The sequence below is a fragment of the Mytilus galloprovincialis genome, chromosome 14, assembly GCF_965363235.1.
Source record: "Mytilus galloprovincialis chromosome 14, xbMytGall1.hap1.1, whole genome shotgun sequence".
In the NCBI taxonomy this organism is placed as follows: Eukaryota; Metazoa; Mollusca; class Bivalvia; order Mytilida; family Mytilidae; genus Mytilus; species Mytilus galloprovincialis.
This window is the reverse complement of record NC_134851.1, coordinates 35,381,509-35,388,026: the sequence shown is the minus strand read 5'-3', so window position 1 is coordinate 35,388,026 and position 6,518 is coordinate 35,381,509. Positions and strand designations below refer to the sequence as shown.

The window sequence follows — 6,518 nt, the reverse complement described above, 5'->3', positions numbered from 1 at the left end:
ATCAGTTAGTATAGACGGTTCCTGGCTTAGAATGATTCTCTGCTCAGCAAATGGTGCGTAATTAGCATTTGAATCAAATTTCTTGTAGAAGTAAAAAACACAAATTAATGTATTTGACAACTTTATTCAGGAGCACAGTCTATATTATCCGGCGTAAATAACTTCGAGATTTATGTGGAAGTTTACTCTGCTGCTCGATCTATGCTAATCGATGTTCCAGTATATTTCATATTTATATTTATTCGTGAGGCCTCGTAATCGTTTATATTCACTAAAAGCACAGTCGCCTAAATATTTTATATTGCGAAAAAATTGCGAAAATTGGGGGAAATAATATATTTTTAGTAGCATTATTATTTTAAAATCTTAAGAGGTTGCTTGCAAATTTAACTCTAAAATGAGAAGTGTATGACGATCTATAACGAATATATACATCCATCATGTGTGCAGATACGACGGCGACTACATAGGGTCTGCCATGAGTGCACTTTGTATGTCCTGCATGTGTGCACCCAGGAGGTCCTCCTGAGCGGTGTTTAGACGTACCGGTAAAATCTTATCTGATTCAGGATCAATTCATCGGTTACACTCCCCTGTCATCAGTGATTCTTTTTTGCTGACATTCTGAAAAAGTATTGTGTAGTAGTCCCTGTGTAAGTGTTGACTCTCAACTTGCACATGTGATTTTTTAACACTCCCCGGACTTCTGCAAAAAACAATTATTCAGTTCACTGATTTAGATGGAAGGTAAACGAACAGAAAGTCACAGGACATTCCGACAAAAAGTCACAGGACAAAAAGTCAAACACATGTCAAACTCAGGCATAAAGTAACAAAGTTGATAGGACAAAAAGTCACAAACAATTTGTTGACAATTGATTGAATATAAATGAAAAAAGATTTTGAAATATCTTCTTTTTATTACATATATTCATTTTTAATTTTAGGAAATTGTTCATAATATAAAAAAGAAGATGTGGTATGATTGCCAATGAGACAACTGTCCACAAGAGAGCAAAATGACACAGACATTAACAACCCTAGGTCACCAAACAGCCTTCAACAATGAGCAAAGCCCGAGGTAAAGCACATACCGCATAGTCAGCTGTAAAAGGCAATCATACTATATCTTTTTTTTTATATTTACATGTTAAAAAATGCGTGCAAATGTAATCAAAAGCTGCACACAAACGTAATGATTTTTGTGTGCAAATGTAATGGTAATGTGCGCAAACCTAATGCACTGATTTATTTGTTTTTAATAAATTTTAATTTAAAAGTTGCTACATCATGTTCATGTATAAAACTTCAAGAAAAATACAAAAAGAGTGTTTTCTTGTTCAAAGAAAAATAATCTCAAAACTAAATTGTGACTTTTTGTCCTGTGACAGTGTGTGACTTTTTGACTGTGACTTTCTGTCCTGCATTCAGATTGAATAGGGGAGTTTGGTTGACCCCGCCTCCCTCTATCTGAGACTACTATCTCAGTGATGAGCTTTGTGTTTCATGTACAAATGTATTGTGCTTTAATTTATGTACAAAAAAATTGAAAAACAGATATGTTACACATAAACAAACGACAATCACTGAATTATCGGATCCTGACTTGGAACAGGCACAACCATAACAAATTGGCAGGGTATAAGGAACTTTGAAAATATTTAGTTTTTGTGGTTTGGTCTATTTTCCGGATATTGTAAGCAATAAGGCCCCTTTGTTTAGTGAATGAAATAATTGTAAGATGCACTTAGCTGTCTGTCATATTTTATATGAACTTGACCACATTTTCATGCATGGTTCATTGGTCAATGAAACACTGCATTGTTTTGTCAGTTTATCATATGTTTAAAGTTACAGGTAGATTATATTTGGTAGATATGAAACAATTGTAAGGTGTGCATGTCTGAATGGCAGATTCATATATAAACCATGACCGCATTTTATTGTTCTTTGGTCAATGATAAGTTTTCTTGGTTTTGTCATTTTATCAGGCCACATTTAAAAGAATGTCTGTTTCCCCTCCCCCGGGTCTACCCTTTGTAAACAGACCAGGAAGGCAGGTTTTTTTTAGCTCACCTGACCTGAAAGGTCAAGTGAGCTTTTCTCATCACTTGGCGTTCGTCGTCTGTCGTCCTGCGTCCGTCGTCCGTAAACTTTTACAAAAATCTTCTCCTCTGAAACTACTTGGCCAAATTCTACCAAACTTGGCCACAATCATCCTTGGGGTATCTAGTTTAAAAAATGTGTGGCGTGACCTGTCAAACCAACCAAGATGGCCGCCATGGCTAAAAATAGAACATAGGGGTGAAATGCAGTTTTTGGCTTATAACTCAAAAACCAAAGCATTTAGAGCAAATCTGACAGGGGTAAAATTGTTGATCAGGTCAAGATCTATCTGCCCTGAAATTTTCAGACGAATCGGACAACCTGTTGATGGGTTGCTGCCTGTGAAATGGTTATTTTAAGAAAATTTTGCAGTTTTTGGTTATTATCTTGAATACTATTATAGATAGAGATAAACTGTAAAAGCAATAATGTTCAGCAAAGTAAGACCTACAAATAAGTCAACATGACCAAAATTGTCAGTCGACCCCTTAAGGAGTTATTGCCCTTTATAGTCAATTTTTAACAACTTTTCATCATTTTTTGTAACTTTTTTAAAAATCTTCTTCTCTGAAACTACTTTGCCAAATTTAACCAAACTTGGCCACAATTATCATTGTGGTTTGTAGTTTAAAAAATGTGTCCGCTGACCCAGCCTACCAAACAAAATGGCCGACATGGCTAAAATTAGAACATAGTGGTAAAATGCAGGTTTTGCTTTATATCTTTGAAACTAAGACATTAAGGGCAAATCTTTCAAGATTTAAATGTCCATCAGAATAAGATATATCCCCTCACAAATTTTCAGTTGAATTGGACAACCTGTTGTTGGGTTGCTGCCCTAAAATTGGTGATTTTAAAGTAATTTTGCAGTTTTTGGTTATTATCTTGAATACTATTATAGATAGAGATAAACTGTAGACAGCAATAATGTTCAGCAAAGTAAGATCTACAAATAAGTCAGCATGATCAAAATTGTTAGAGGACCCCTTAAGGAGTTATTGCCCTTTATAGTCAATATTGAACAACTTTTCGTCATTTTTGTAACTTGTATAAAAATCATTTCTAAAACTACTTGGCCAAATTTAACCAAACTTGGCCACAATCATAATACTAGGGTATCTATTTAAAAAAAAAGTGTCTAATGACCCCGCCTACCAACGAAGATGGCCGACATCAGTAAACACATTAACAGGTGAGCGACACAGGCTCTTGAGAGCCTCTAGTTTTTTTTAACTGGATGTGATTGTCATAGCATGGTCACATGAATGGTTTGACTTGTCCAGTCCAGGCCACTTATCAGTTGTTTGTGCTCAATTTGAGTGTATTTATTTAGATTATCAATCCTTCTGCTTTCAAGCACTTTCCAAAAATGGAAACAAATTATTTTCAGGAAAAAAATGATTTCGATTTTTTTGTGGAAAATAATTTTTTGACCCGGGCGCTTATTTTTGACCCGTGTGGGGGAGGGGAAACAAACATATTTTTAATTTTGGCCTTAGATTTTTAAGCATATGTCTACTTGTTGTATGGAATGACTACAAGGTATCAAATAAAAAAATATGTCTGCCTGCCAAGGTTAATTTTACTGTGACCTCATATTCATAGAATAATGATAATATTCATGATATTGAACAGCAAGAATGATGAGCAAGTTGATGTTATATACAAATAAGACAAAATTTTCAGTTGCCTACTAATTATGTAATACATGTAGTAGTTATTTTTGTCATTGAATGATGTTTACCCTTTTATGTGTAGGGCAAGAACATGAAAGATAAAGGGGAAACTATAAACAGAAGAAATTATCAACAAAATAAGATTTACAGAGGTCAACAAAGCCTAAATGGTAAGTCCACTGTTATAAAAAAATTTGTCCTTGAATGATAATTAAATATTTATTAAAATAAGATGTGGTATGATTAAAGAGAAAACTATCCATCAGAGTTCAATTTAGTGGATGTAAGCATTGTAATTACTTATTAGAGGCCATTGATGACCTGTAAGTAATGAGAAAACCCATACCCTATACATGTTATAGTAATCTATAAAAGTCAACACTAACCAAATTTGAAACAGAGCATCAATTCAAACATCAAATATACCAGACTAATTTATAAAAACAAAAAATTATGAAAAATAAAAATGACGGGTATGAACCAACATCAACCACTGAACTATGTACAAGCTCCTGATATTAGACAGGTATAATATGGCTGGGTTGATATAAAAATAAGAAACACTTAGCAGTCTGATTTCCAATGAGACATTTCTCCAATAGAGATCAAATGACATTTAAGGAGGCTCTAGGGTATAACAATTTCAGAAAAATGTTTTAATATTTTTTTTTCATAACTCAATTTATTTATATCTTTATCATATGGTACACCAAATCATTCAAAACAATCAATTTGGTTTGGCCCCAGATGACTTTTAAAATGCATATATCATTGAAAAAGCTCCAAATTATCTCCCTTTGGTGCAAAAATGCCATTTTTTGGCATTAAAAATGTAATATCTTATTTAACTCAACGGTGGCCTATATTTTTTATTATAATTTTAAATAAGCTGTACTTTAACTAAACTATTATAAAATTTAAGCGATTTCTGTAATTTAGTACTTGAATATTTAAATGAAAGTTTATCATATTAATCATAAACATGATAAAATAGCCATTTTATTGATCTCTTCACTGATATTTTTGAGTTTGTGTATTTGTAGGTCAGAAATCTGGATTTTCATGGTCATCATTCACAGATCAATACTGAACGGAAAACTTAAAGCTGATATTTTTCTCCATAGTGCGACTTTTTTTATTAATTTGAAATGGAACATGTTTTTTCCTACATTTATTTGAAAGAGGAAATTTCAACATGATGACTATAAACAAAAAGGAATCATATCATCACGATCATTGATGCACAAGAACTTGATCATATAAATACAACAATGTAATTATCAATTGAAAGATGGAACGAATGAACAAGATATTAGAATGTTGTTGTCCAAATAAACTTGCTTTGTCTTCTCATTTGAATCTCTCGATTCAATAAAGATGTACAGAGGAAGATCTTTGAAGAACAGATTGAAAAAATGTTTTGTCTAAGAATTGCAGGAATATTCTAGTGAATGAAATTATTTATTGACTTCACTCTTATATAGTGGACTGAATAATTGTACATAGCAAGTTGTGAATAAAGAAAGCAAAAACTTTAACAAAAAGTGTTTATATTATAAATTTGCAAATATAAGCATACTATTATGTACACCACAAAGTTATATATTATAATTCAAATCGTTTGCCTATACAAGTATTGCAATGAACCTATAACAAAGAAAATCTTACCTCATGAAAAGAGTGAACTATTCAGTCAGAATATGAAATATTTTTTCAGTTCTATTTATCATAATAGAATAAACAAGACAAAGATTTCAAAACAATATTTTTTCATTTATTTAGAAATTTCATCATTTTGTTTCAGTGAAAGGACTTTATTCTTTGACTGTAAAATATTATTATTATACATTCCAAAATAAGAATAATCTTTATTGTCATATAAACAAATAAAAAACATGTTTGTGACAAAATTTAAAAAAAATTATATATATGTATATATAAAAAATATAAAAAAAACTCGTATACATTTAAAACATTTTACTACCAAACAGCATTCATTGTAACATACACATAACTTTATATTTATATATACATATATATTTATAATTTTAATCCCATAGGATTTTATTTTGTCCCATGGGATAATTAAGGTCCCATGGGATTTTTTTTGTCCCATGGGACAACAAATATCCCATGGGACAACAATAATCCCATGGGACCAAAAAAAATCCCATGGGATTTAACCAAAATCCCATGGGATAATGGTAAATCCCATGGGATTTTGCCCTGTCCCATGGGATATTGAAAATCCCATGTTTTTATAATTCAAATTGCAAAATAAATATGAAAGTAACAGTATAAAACCAATGAAATTATTGAATCCCATGTAATTCCGCACATTTTGGTTGTATACATGATATTGTAGCTCTTGTTTGAGGCGGCGGCGGATTTGCAAATGAGTGTTTTGCAAATTAAAAGTGTCCAGTGTTAATTCTGTATATCTGCCATTTTTGTTTCGAAAATTTCGTGATTTGGGTGAACAGATTACGTCTAATATATATACATGTGTAGGTGTTGAAGTTTTGATCGGCGATATATTTTTCTTAAATATATGTGGTGACCCTAGTGACTAATATTTGACGACATGATTACTCCCAGAGGGTTTAGTTCTCTTCTAGGGCAGGGATAACTTGTATTTCCATGGCTTTTTGTAGAGAGGCAATTTCAGTCCTCTTTTCCTTTTCTCTTTGAACAATGGCATTTTCTGAAATTGAACAAACAATTAAAAAAGTTTGA

General features: G+C 32.0%; 1 long non-coding RNA gene across 1 annotated transcript; it reads left to right on the top strand.

Moving 5' to 3' along the window:
- The first annotated feature begins 614 nt into the window (after window positions 1-614).
- Window positions 615-5,326, top strand: LOC143058239 (uncharacterized). The gene is made up of 3 exons (XR_012972961.1): window positions 615-747; window positions 3,865-3,952; window positions 4,826-5,326. It is a non-coding gene; the product is annotated as an uncharacterized LOC143058239 (long non-coding RNA).
- Window positions 5,327-6,518: the final 1,192 nt, after the last annotated feature.